Raw genomic sequence first — 12,505 nt, 5'->3', positions numbered from 1 at the left:
ATATATATATATATATATATATTCATACGCTTATAATTCGAGGACCACACCCTACGCAGGGGGAATCAAACCCCAGACCAAAGGGGACTTATAACTAATAAGCAGATACCCGATCAACTGATCCGAGCACGCGGCGCATATAAAAAAAAAAGAGCTTAATCATGCACAAATCTCGATGCTATTGAGACTGAGTGCTTCAAATTTTTAATTGTCTATAGTTTCATTCAAATGAAGTGTTGTGATAAGACAAGTGCAAGTAAGTCCAAATCAAATATTTAAAGCATAGTAAGAGGTTTTTAAGTACCTTTTGAGGGGTCAAATGAAATTTAATCGAATAAGTTTCAAGCCAAGTTGAGCATCTCAATAAGAAAAATTCAACAAGCTCAATATCACTTAGTTATAACATATTAAGACATCTAAATACATAAAAAATATCATACAATCAAATGGATTACTTTGTGTTGAGTGATGAACGGTCCACATTCATGCAATATGCATGAAGGATAGCACTCACAAATCTATAAAGAGACCACACCCTCTTCATGAAGGGGGTGGGTTGGACCTAGCGAAGAAGGTTGTACTAGCTCCAAGCTTGAGGGTTTTCGTGTTCCATCACCATAGACCACCGATGTAGCTATCATTGGACTACCGTTGTCTAGTTGTCACCTCCACCAGAACAGCGTTGCTTGATCAACACCATCATCCCCATCAAACCACCACCCGAGGGTCACCATCTGGCTACCATCATTATTGTTGTTGAACCACAACTGTCAAGTTGTCCATCATCCTTTAGCCATTGTCGTCATTAGGCTAGTGTTGCCCGACCACCAACATCATCGCCATTGGACCATCGACATCGAAATGTCATTTGACCACCACCATCATTGTCGGCGTCGGACCACCATCATCGGACAGTCATCATCATTGGACAACCATTTCCTTACCTCCAATGTCCTCGCCACTAGACCATCGTCGTCGGTCCGGTCATGGTCTAACCACCACGATTGTTATCGGTGTCGCCATCGGACTATTGGACCACCATTATCTGGAAACCACTTTCACCGTTGATGGACCATCATTGCTCGACCATGACCATCATTGTCATTGGAAAACCACCAAAGTGTTGGTGCCACCACCAAACCATCTTTATCTCGCCACCACCATCTTTAACAAAAACCAACACGACTCTCTGAATTATCTAGCCTCATGGAAGCATCAATTTGTTCGATAAGAGGTTGTCAAACTAGCATCAATATTACCAACACATTTATTCTCCATCAAGCCAACCCACTCTTACCATAATAATCTATAGGCGCGACTTTGTTGCTTATGTCTGGAATCATCGTATTTGAACCCAATTTGAATGCTCTTGGAGCTGTAAGGAATTTTCCCTTTTGCCTTTAGTATGTTGGCAATTGTTTTTATCCATTTCAATTGTTTTAAGTGGTGTTACAGGAGCCTTTCGTGTATGGAGAACTTGTATAAGTTGTAGAATGAAAGATGATACCTTATATCGTATGATGAACTCCATTGTTAGTACATTAGTATTTTATTTGTGTCATTTTGTGTTATGATTTATGCTTTCTACTATATTCTTTTTTTCTTGAGAAGTCTGTACAAAGAATAATTTCAATCACAATTTATGGAATCTAGACACTTTTATATGCACGGGACTTAAATGAGATAATATAAAAAGTCGTTGAGTGGGTTTGGGGCGACGGTGCGACACCGCACTATAGTTTTGTTTGTTTGGTTAAACTTCATTTTGACAGTTTGTTCAAAAAGTTACTGCTGAAATCTATGTTTTCCTACTGTTCATGACTATATGTGGTGGCAGTTTTCTAGTTATGAGTAGACTTAAGAAAAAAATGTAATTGACACCGCAGTTTTTTGAATATTAGATTATTTTTTAGCAAATTCACAACTACTTTTTAATAAGCTGCAACTGCCCCAAACAGACCCTCTCTTGACACTCGACTCACTTAGAAGGCGTTTAAAATGAATAACTAAAAAGCTAGTTATTATTAACCAACCTTAAGTACTTTTGTTTGTAAATAAAAAGATAATAATAATTGAACCTTCACAGGAGGGGGGACTCCTGCAATTAAAAATTTCAATATAAGTTATCACATATTAGTTTTGTTGGCAGAGATTTTTATAAATGTTATGAAAATTTATGAAAATTTTGCACATACATTTTTAGATAAATTTGATGGTAAAAAAAAAAAACAAAAAATAAAATATTATCGAATTAATGATTGTTTTTCATATAAATATTATTAGGTATGCCTCATATGCCATAAATGGACAGATGTTGAAGAGGAGCAGAGCCCATGAGCGAAGTGGAGCGGAATGATCTATCCAATCGGGAGAGTTTAATTATGTGGGTTGAGAGTGTCGGGGCAACACTCGCGGTGGTTTGATACAGGGCAGGGGTAATTTAAGTAATTACATATCGTACTATAGGGTTATATATATGTCATGTTTGTAATCTTAGGTGAGTCTCTGGCTCTCTGAGACACCGAGAGCTGAAACCTTGAATTATGTAGCCCTTTTCTGAATTTAAAAAGGAATTGCAGCTCTGCTCCCTAGAACGTAGATATCTTTGTTGAACCGCGTTAAATCTCTTTGTGTTCATCTAAATTTGTGTCGATTACTGTTTTTCATCACCCTAATTACTCAACAAGTGGTATCAGAGCCTGGTTCGAGGGTAGGGAAGAAAAAATTGGGCGGCACAAGAATAGAGAAGTTTTTGGCAGAGGAGATTGACAGCTAGAGATTCGTGACAATTCAAATTTCAGCGCAGAGGAAGTTTGAAAATGAAAAGGGCTTTGGACGGTTTGGCAGGAAGACGAGGGCTTTTTTTGCGAAGGCTTCAAGTGTGTCACCAGGAGCGCGCGGATAGTAGGAGTCCGGCGAAGCTTTGGAGGAGTCGGCGTAGGAAGGCGTTGGCGAGATCGACAGAGGCGCAAGAAGGCGTCGACGAGATCGACAGAGGAATCACGACAAAAAATCGTGATGTTGCTAATCACAATAGAGGAATCGCGGCTTAAGCTTTGGCGGTTCAGATGGGTTTCGGTTCGACGAGAGGTTTCGACGTCAGGTGTTAGAAACAGTGGAGTCCGGTCCACTATGCTTGGGCGATTACTTTGCTTTAGAGAGTCACAATTCTTCACAAATAAACGCTTTTGCCTTCCTCTTTTGTGAAGTGAAACTTCTATTCGCTCCCTCCTGTTCGTAATAAACGCTTCGGATGACTCTCCTTGGGTTTTGTAGTCACGCTTTGAGTTCTTCTTCGGTTTTCTCGGGATAAAGGAAGATTTTTTCGGGGCAGAGGAAGAGAAATGCAAGGAGGAGTTGTTCCTTGAGGCAGAAGGAAGAAGAAGAAGATCGTTCTCTCTGAGCTTCTTCTTGGTGGCTTGTGGCAGAAGAGAAATTATGTTTATTTTTCTTGTAAGTTTGTATTCTTCGGTGTATCTCAGTGTAGAGTTTTCTTCGGTTTATCTCGGTATAGAGAGAGAAGAACAAAAAGAGAAGAAAAGAGAGAGCAACGGAGTGTGAGAGATTACTCTTGTAAGTCGAGGTGATTGACTGATGTAAATTCCTCAAGTAGTAAAATCCTCTGCAACTCTGTGGGCGTAGGAAATTTGTTGAATCACGTAAATATGCATGTTCCGATGTGGTGTTGTTCTTTTCTGATGTGAGTTTTTCTCATTCTATTTTTTGCTTCATCGACCGTTCTCCTGTTTGATTTATGTATATACCAATTTGTGTATATTTAGATCTCGCAACAACAACTGGTATCAGAGCGTGGTTTTGGATCCGAGGAAGAATGATGGTTGCAGATGAACTGAAGGTTTCAGTGATCAAAAAGTTTGATGACACAAATTTTGGTTATTGGAGAATGCAGATAGAGGATTATCTTTATGGGAAGAAACTTCATCTTTCGTTATTAGGAATAAGACCTGAAATGATGGATGAGGCTGAATGGAATTTGTTGGATCGACAAGTTCTGGGAGTTATTCGATTGACCCTATCGATGTCTGTTGCATACATCGTCGTCAAGAAAAAGACGATTTCAGATCGCATGACAGCCTTATCAGGTATGTATGAAAAGCTATCGACGAATAACAATGTGCACTTGATGAAAAAGTTATTCAATTTGAAGATGGCAGAAGCTGTTTCTTTTGCTCAACACCTGAATGTTTTCAATACTATCACAAATCAATTGACTTATGTGGAAATTGATTTTGATGATGAGATATGTGCACTGATCTTATTATTTTCATTACCAGATAGTTGGGAAGCCATGAGGATAGTATTTAGCAGTTCTACTGGTAAATCTAAACTGAAATACGATGATATTTGTGATTTGATTTTGGCTGAGGAATTTCGCATGAAAAATTCTGGCAAGATCTCAGGTTTGAGTTCGGCACTGAATGTCGATTTCAGAGGGAGATGACATGACAATAACTCAAGTATAGGGAGATCAAAATCAAAGTTTAGTAAGCAGACAACCTGTTGGAATTGTGGCAAGGCTGGCTACATAAAGAAGAACTGTATGAATCCTAAGAAGATGGAGAATGATAGCGTAAATGTGGTATACGAAGAATCACATGATGCACTATTGTTGGCAGTTCATAGTTCTGTTGAACACTTAATGTTGGATTCAGGGGCTTTGAATGTGGTAGGAAATCTACCAAAGGTCACAGTGCAGGACAATAATGGAAGTGAAGAGGAAAGTGAGTATGGGGCACCCATTTCTATTGTTCCACAGACAGATATTGAAGAACGACAGAGCTATGAAAAAATCTTGCAAGATGAAAGTTCGAGCAAGTGAGAGATGACAAAACTTCCACTAGGGAAGAAGATATTGCACAACAAGTGAGTGTACCAGGTGAAGGGGAAGTGAAGAGGAAAGTGAGTATGGGGCACCCATTTCTATTGTTCCACAGACAGATATTGAAGAACGACAGAGCTATGAAAAAATCTTGCAAGATGAAAGTTCGAGCAAGTGAGAGATGACAAAACTTCCACTAGGGAAGAAGATATTGCACAACAAGTGAGTGTACCAGGTGAAGGCTGAGCGTGATGTCAGTAAGAGGTACAAGGCTAGACTTGTTGAAAAAGACTTTCAGCAGAGACATGATGTTGCCCATGTAGTGGGAGTTGTAAGAAGAGACAAGAGTGACCTAGGAAATAGCTTGGAAGTGCAAAGCTCTGTGGAGTCTGCTAATATGTTAATTGAAGGTGTTACTCTTGAGAAACTGAAGTTGTGCACAACTTCAGTTGGTCTTCTGGAGTGAAGACAGAGACTTTGAGTTGTAGAAGTGGAGGATTCAAGGTGGAGGATATATGTTGAAAAAAAAAGGCGACACCGCGCAGTGGAGGATATCAGTTTGAGGAAGGACATGTTGCAGCTTGTGTATCGGTCTCCAAGTGGGAGAAATTGTGAGAACCGGTGGAGCCCGGTCCACTATGCTTGGGTGGTTACTTTATTTTGGAGAGACACACCTCTTCACAAATAACTACTCGTATTCCTCTTTTGTGAAGTGAAACATTTCTTCGCTCACTCATGTTCGTGATAAAAGCTTCAGATGACTTTCATTGGGTTTTGTAGTCACGCTTTGAGTTCTTCTTCGGTTTCCTCGGGATAGAGGAAGGTTTCCTTCGGGCAAAGGAAGAGAAGTGCAAGGAGGAGCAGTTCCTTACGGCAGAAGGAAGAAAAAGAAGATTGTTCTCCCTAGGCTTTTTCTTGGTGGCTTGTGGCAGAAGAGAAATTTAGTTTATTTCTCTTGTAAGTTTGTCTTTCTCGGTGTAGAGTTTTCTTCGGTTTTCTTCGGTGTATCTCGGTACAGAGAGAGAAGAACAGAGAGAAGAAATGAGAGAGCAACGAAGTGTGAGAGATTATTCTTATAAGTCGAGGTGATCGATTGGTGTAAATTCCTCAAGTAGTAAAATCTAGTAAAATCCTCTGCAACTCCGGGCAACTCCGGGGACGTAGGCATTTGCCGAACCACGTAAATCTGTGTATTCTGATGTAGTGTTATTCTTTTATGGTGTAAATTTTTCTCGTTCTATTTTTCGCTTCGTCGATCGTTCTCCTGTTTGATTTATATATATACAAATTGGTGTATATCTAAATCTCGCAACAACACCAGACAAAGTCGCTACAGGCAGAAAAGGAAGGTTCGACGTTAGCCTGGAGCGGAGGCGAAAATTGGAAGCTCTGATTTTATTCCTTTGTTGAAAGCAGAAGAAAAATAGAAGGAAATCAAGTTCTGATTTTATTCCTTTACGGGAAGTGTAGACGAAAATTGGAAGGAAGTTTCGATTTTATTCCTTTGCTGCAGAGAAAAAATTTGGAAGAGATATTTTTCATATTTCTTTAGAGGTAATAAATAAAAAAAAATTCCTCATATTAACCAGGAAAATCTTGCTGCATGCGAAAATTTTTCAGGACACAGGAAAGACAAGAAAAGGGAACCTGCTGCTGCACTAGGGAAATGAAAGATTTCTTTGTGGAAGGAAAGCAGAGGCGAAATCTTTCTGGAAGGTTAGCGAAAATGGAGCTTTTCTAAGAAGAAAAACAGAGTTTTTTTTTTTTTAAGAAAAATGAGACGTTTGGGGCCACTTTTTTATGACTTCGCAGCAGAGAATCGCGAAATTCGATCGTTTGGCTCGCAGCGTCGCGATAGAACGAAGCTGAAGCAGAAGAAAAGCGGGCCGCGATATCCATCCCGCGGCCCCAGCTTTTCGCCATCTTAAGAGAAAAGGATTTCTAGAATGTTTAATTAAGAAAAAATTAATTAAGGCAAAGTTCTCTTTCTTAGAAACTTAATTAAGGGAAAGTCTTTTTTCTTGGAAACTTAATTAAGAGGAACTTAATTAAGGAATTTTAATTAAGAGATTATTTAAAATGGTTGTCCAACCCACATTGATACATAAGAAACTCCATGATGTATTTTTTCTTAAGAGGTTAAATATTCGCCATGACGGAGATTTATCAGGCATATGTCTTTCTTCTAAAGAGCTGGATATTCGTCAAATTGGAGATTTGTTAGACATATGTATTTCTCTTAAGGGGCTGGATATTTACCAAGGTGGAGATTTGTTATGCATATGTATTTCTCCTAAGGGGTTGTATATTCACAAAGATGGAGATTTGTTAGGTATGACTCATATTACCAGAATTTAGAGTCTCTTGGAATAATGAGATGTCTCTTGGAATTAAAGAGTCGTGTCTCTTGGAATTTAGTGGGTTTGGGGGATCAGCGAGAGCGCAGCGGAAGCGTGGTGACCCAACTCACATTGATGCATAAGAAACTCCATGACATATTTTCTCCTAAAGGGATGAATATTCGACAAGGTGAATATTTGTCAGACATATATATTTCTCCTAAGGAGCTGGATATTCATGAAGGTGGAGGTTTGTTAGGTATGACTCATATACCATAAATGAGACAGATGCTGGAGCGGAAGGATTTGTCCAATCGGGGGAGTTTAATTATGTGGGTTGGGGGTGCCGGGGGAGCACCCTAGTACAGGGGTAATTTAAGTAATTACATAGTGTACTATAGGGTTTTATATATATATATCATGTTTGTAACCTTAGGTGAGTCGCTGACTCTCTGAGACTCCGAGAACTGAATCCTTGAATTCTATAACCCTTTTCTGAATATTGAAAGGAATCGCCGCTCTGCTCCCGAGGACGTAGGCATCTTTGTCGAACCTCATTAAATTTCTTTGCGTTCTTCTGGATTTGTGTCGATTATTATTTTTCATCGCCCTAATTACTCAACAAATATATTTTGAAAATATATTATTTATAAAAAAAATAATTGAGCGTAAGATCTAGAAAATAACTTCTAATTATTAACAAACAAAATTCCATAAATTACTTAAAAAATTTCCCATATATATACATCTTCAATCATCAAAAAAAAAACTTAAGCAACAAAAAAAAAAAAAAAAAACTATACACGGTTATTTACTGTATTTTTACACATTTAAATTATTTAAAAATATTTTTAACTAAATTTATATTTTCAACATATTAAATGCATCTAATTTAAAACTAAAATATACATAAAAATAGAATAAAATAAAGTATCCAAACGAGCCCTTAGATCAGTTCCACGTGGCTTGATAAAATAAGACAATCGTTCATCAGACCAGATGTAAGGGGAATCAAATATGAGCTCATTAACTAAAGTGGCACATTTCCCGAGTGCAGATCTCACGCTCCCCTGTCCGCCTTCTAGCGGGCATGGCAGGTGAATTCCAGGTTTTTACATCAATGCCCCTGTTCGTTTAATAAATATTACACGGCAGGGATCAAAATTTTAAATATGATGGAGCGGTGACACAAATTTAAATTTTTTACATTTTAATAATTTAAAAACCTTAAATATAATAAATTTATCACTTCTGTTTCAATATAAATTAAAATTTTTGGGTGTTTAAAATATAAATTTTGAATTTAAGCGGTAAAAATATTATATTTAAAATTTTGAGGAATTGATATGTAAAAGCCCCTGCAAAATAACGATGGAAGAGATGATAGTCATATTTTATTCTAATTTGAGTCTCATGATTGAAGCTCATTGGCCTGAAAAAAATAAAATAAAATAATTCATTATATTTTCAAAATTAAAATAAAATAATAATTATGTCCAAATGTGGTGCATATTAAATAAAAATAAATTACAAAATTTTAAGACAGTTAATTAGAAAAGCTCATATTGCCCTGAAAATTGCTGTTTTTCATTTAATTGTTATTTTAAATTAAGTATTAATTCAATTAATAGAAAAGATTGAATATATGTAATTAAACATCTCTGCAATCATTTATTTAATCTATAGTTAGTCAATAGCAATTTACATTCGATCATCAAACCTTCTTATTTTCAAATTTAATTTTTAACAGAAGCTAAAAGTCGATCCTCTTCTAACTAAAAATTAATTGTCAATCCATATTTTAATGTGCAAGATTGTTGTATAAACATAATAATTAAATACAAACAATTGAAATCTTATGATAAGTATTCACCGTTCGATTTGCACATTATAAAAGCGGATGGTTGAAGGGTTGGATTGTCGGATCGATGCAGTTTAGGGCGGTTCAATGTGAGAAAGGTCTTTTAGACCAACTGGAATCAGACCTTCTACAGATTCACGATAAGAATGTATGATCATGATCATAAAAATCATACAAAAATATGAAGTTGATTAAAATTATTTCCGTTTGGGGCAGCTTGTTTGTTGCGATGGTATTTTGAAAATACACCTGAACTGTTTGGGTAAACTGTATTTTGACAGCTTAGACAGCTTATGCGTTTTGTATGCGTTTTGAAAATGCTGAAAACAACATTTTCACACCGCACTTATCTAGATGCGGCGGTAACTTTCTGGCAGCGATATGATTTTTTCAAAAAAATAAAAATTACTAATCATCATCGCACGTAACTTATCAACATATTATTTTTAATGAGCTTATTTAATAACTTAAGCCCCATTTAATTTTGTATATTTTTCCCTATTAGAAAATTGTAATAATTAATGTTTGTCTTAGAGGTGGATTCAGCGGGCTTAAAATCATATTTAAATGCCGACCACGCGGGCCCTCAATCTACCCGCCGGCGCGCTCCCCGCCGTCCGATTAGAGGCCCGCAAGTTCGAACTGCTAGTAGAGAACTGGCCTATCATATTCTACCACGTATTCACACTCATACTTTCAAAAGACCTGTTCATTGGACTTTTGAAAGTACCGCTTATTTCTGCTCACAGGAAAGTGGGTGCCATTCTGGGTGGATTGTATTTTTTTTTGTAAGCGAGTACTGGATGCGAAAGTTTTTGGCGGACTACTGTGAGAAATTTTAAAAGAAGGGATTCTCCATTTGCCCGCCGATTCCACTGACCAGCACTCAGCGGGCGTTTTCTCGGCTAGGGTTTGGGCTGAGGGTTATCATCACTCGCTCATTCCTCCGTGAAGGTCGGTCGGGGTACGCTTTGCAAAAACTAGGATTGTTTACTTCCTGCTGTTCCTTTTCTTCTTCATTAAACCAGGTTTTTAGTTGTTTGTTGTTGTTCTACGATTTTATATATTTTTCGATTGCAGGGTGTGCTTGTGCAAGGCGTGGATGGAAAGCGATTATCATGTGAGTTCAATCTACGATTTTTGGCTTCGTATGGTTTTCTTAATTCTTCATGCGAACGATGAGCATAGAACGATGAAAGTTGGTATTTTCTTTCTTTGATGTTGTTTGTTTGGGTTTTGTTTTGATTGTGGTGATATGTTGCTCTCTTTTGTGTTAATGAAGATGTAGTGGAAGGAATTTTGAAAGGACGGGTAATTCTGGGAAAATTGCTTCTCTAGGGTTTGGATACAGAACTGCTCGGTTACCTAGGTGTTAGTAGTTTTTTAACTTAGATTAGGACTTTGGTTATAGATTTATGATAGATGTGAGCATTTTCGCTGTACTTTTTATACTTAATACATCAACTTATTGCGGGCATTTCCTAGTTGCCTTCATCAATTTAATAGCTTCTGATGGTATTAGTTTTAAATTAAACATGGCATCAGTTGTAGTTTATCCTTGATGTGCTGAAATTTTTATGTTGTTCAAATGGTTAACCAATTGGACCTGTTCTTTAGGGTTTAGTAGATGTGTCTTCACCACTATTATTGTATTGAAAAAGAAGAATAAAACACTAACTTGTCATATAAACGTTATAAGTTGGTTATCCTCTGATCAGTGCGTGGTTGTTTAATGGTAGCACATCACATAATTTACTGCTTTACTGATTAAGGTCGTTTTTGGAACTTATAAATGTTTCAATTCAAGATTTTAGACTCTGGTTCCATGTGTTATGAATTAATTATTCTATAAAAGTTTTAGAAGATGGTGAAGGAAGGAAGGTTGGATATTTACTGTCATCGTTTCATGTGCTTTAAAATTAGTGGCCTTTTGACCATAAAGTTTTCCGTTTTCTTTTAGGAAATAACTGCCAACAAATTACTTTAAAATTTGCTTCTGAATTATACTTTCTAAATCCGAACATGAGTCATTTTCTCATCTTTGTAGTGATTTATTGTTGCAAAAAAAATTATAAAGTGAAACAATTGTAGGAAAGCTAACCTAAAACAATTGATTTGTGTTACTAGAAAACTTGTGATGATAAATAGATAACTTTATGTTTTAGTTTTGCACAAAGATCTCACATGAACAAAAAAAAGAAGGAAAAAAAAAATATAGGAGTCATTATAATTTTTTATGTGAAAAAAGCAAAATTCATTTGGCCTATCTTAGATAAAATAATATACTATTATATAGATTTTCTCTACTTTTAAATTGAAGATTGGACTATAAAGTATGCATCACAAACATGACTTTTTATGTGTAGTGCAAAATGATATGTAGCGAAGATGGAGACAATGGGCAGATAATGGTGATATTGATCAAGTGATGATGGTTTGGTGAGTAGTTGGGAAAAAATTTGATAGCCTTTTGACTAGAACAAATAAGTTAGCTGTTAAATGAGGGAGGATAACTTTTAGTGATTGGGCAATGGTGGTATGGATATGACTGTTAAGCAACAATGGTTAGACAATATTAGTTGCTAGTTGTGATTGCTGGTGTTGAGTGTTAGATTGAGCTCAAGAATTCTTTAAGAGTTTGTTTGAGATAGGTTTTCCCTTTTTTGTTTTCCAAACTACCGTCGCTTAATCATTTGGCAATTGCTCGCTTGTTGGTTTTTTGAATTTTTTTTTGTTGGGAAGCTACTCTTGAGAACCAAATTTATTAAAGTGTGATAGCTGTAAAATATTGTCATCCAACTTTTAAAAAAAGAAAATATCTGTAATACTCACTATAATTTAAAAAAATGTTAAATTTTTTCAAATGTTTCAATCACTTTTATAAAAAGTTTCAACCACATTATACAGATCATAGATCTCTAAATATCTCTAAATTCATATCAAAGTTTGATTAATATGGAGAGTGAGGGTTATTCATAATTTTTTGAGAGATATTTTGATATTTTTATCTTAAATCTTACAACAGTTTATCAGATGACACGCTAATTCTTAGATTATAGAGGATTTTATAGCATTATAGCATTTAAGTGGTTTAATTAAATTAAATTTGAGAGATTTTAGGCTTGTTGAATTTCTCTTTTCGAGATATTTGTTTTGATAGTAATAATCGTACAAAAACTAGAGATCGTTTGTCCTTCAATTGACGTCATAATTTTTTAGCAAAATTTTAGCAAAAAATTTAAGTGCTTGATTTGTGCCCTTTTATTATCGATTCCAATAACTTTGTGTCTTGTTGAGTTCACTACATTGAGATATTTATTTCAAGTACATGTTTATTGAAATTGATGTTCACATATTCCTTAATTTAATTTTAGAAATCTTAGTCTAGATAGTGTATCAAGATTCATACTTGATTGGATAACTTTTTTGAAGACATACGTGTGTTTTTGTTTAATTAATTATATA

At 36.1% G+C, this 12,505-nt stretch overlaps 1 protein-coding gene across 2 annotated transcripts in view; it reads left to right on the top strand.

Annotated features, from left to right (window-relative positions):
- The first annotated feature begins 9,886 nt into the window (after positions 1 to 9,886).
- The window catches only part of LOC110032775 (F-box protein At4g35930-like), an 8,287-nt gene continuing 5,668 nt past the window's right edge, over positions 9,887 to 12,505 (top strand). The window contains exons 1-2 of one of the 2 annotated variants that reach the window (XM_020736538.1): positions 9,887 to 9,994; positions 10,121 to 10,160. The gene's annotated coding sequence lies outside the window, so the exon portion shown is untranslated. Of the gene's footprint in view, positions 10,005 to 10,120; positions 10,161 to 12,505 lie in introns of both variants that reach the window. The other variant, XM_020736530.1, reaches the window with a different exon arrangement.

The sequence above is a fragment of the Phalaenopsis equestris genome, unplaced genomic scaffold (assembly GCF_001263595.1).
Source record: "Phalaenopsis equestris unplaced genomic scaffold, ASM126359v1 Scaffold000002, whole genome shotgun sequence".
NCBI lineage: Eukaryota > Viridiplantae > Streptophyta > Magnoliopsida > Asparagales > Orchidaceae > Phalaenopsis > Phalaenopsis equestris.
The sequence above is the reverse complement of the archived record's forward strand: the minus strand, read 5'-3'. Positions and strand labels throughout refer to the sequence as shown.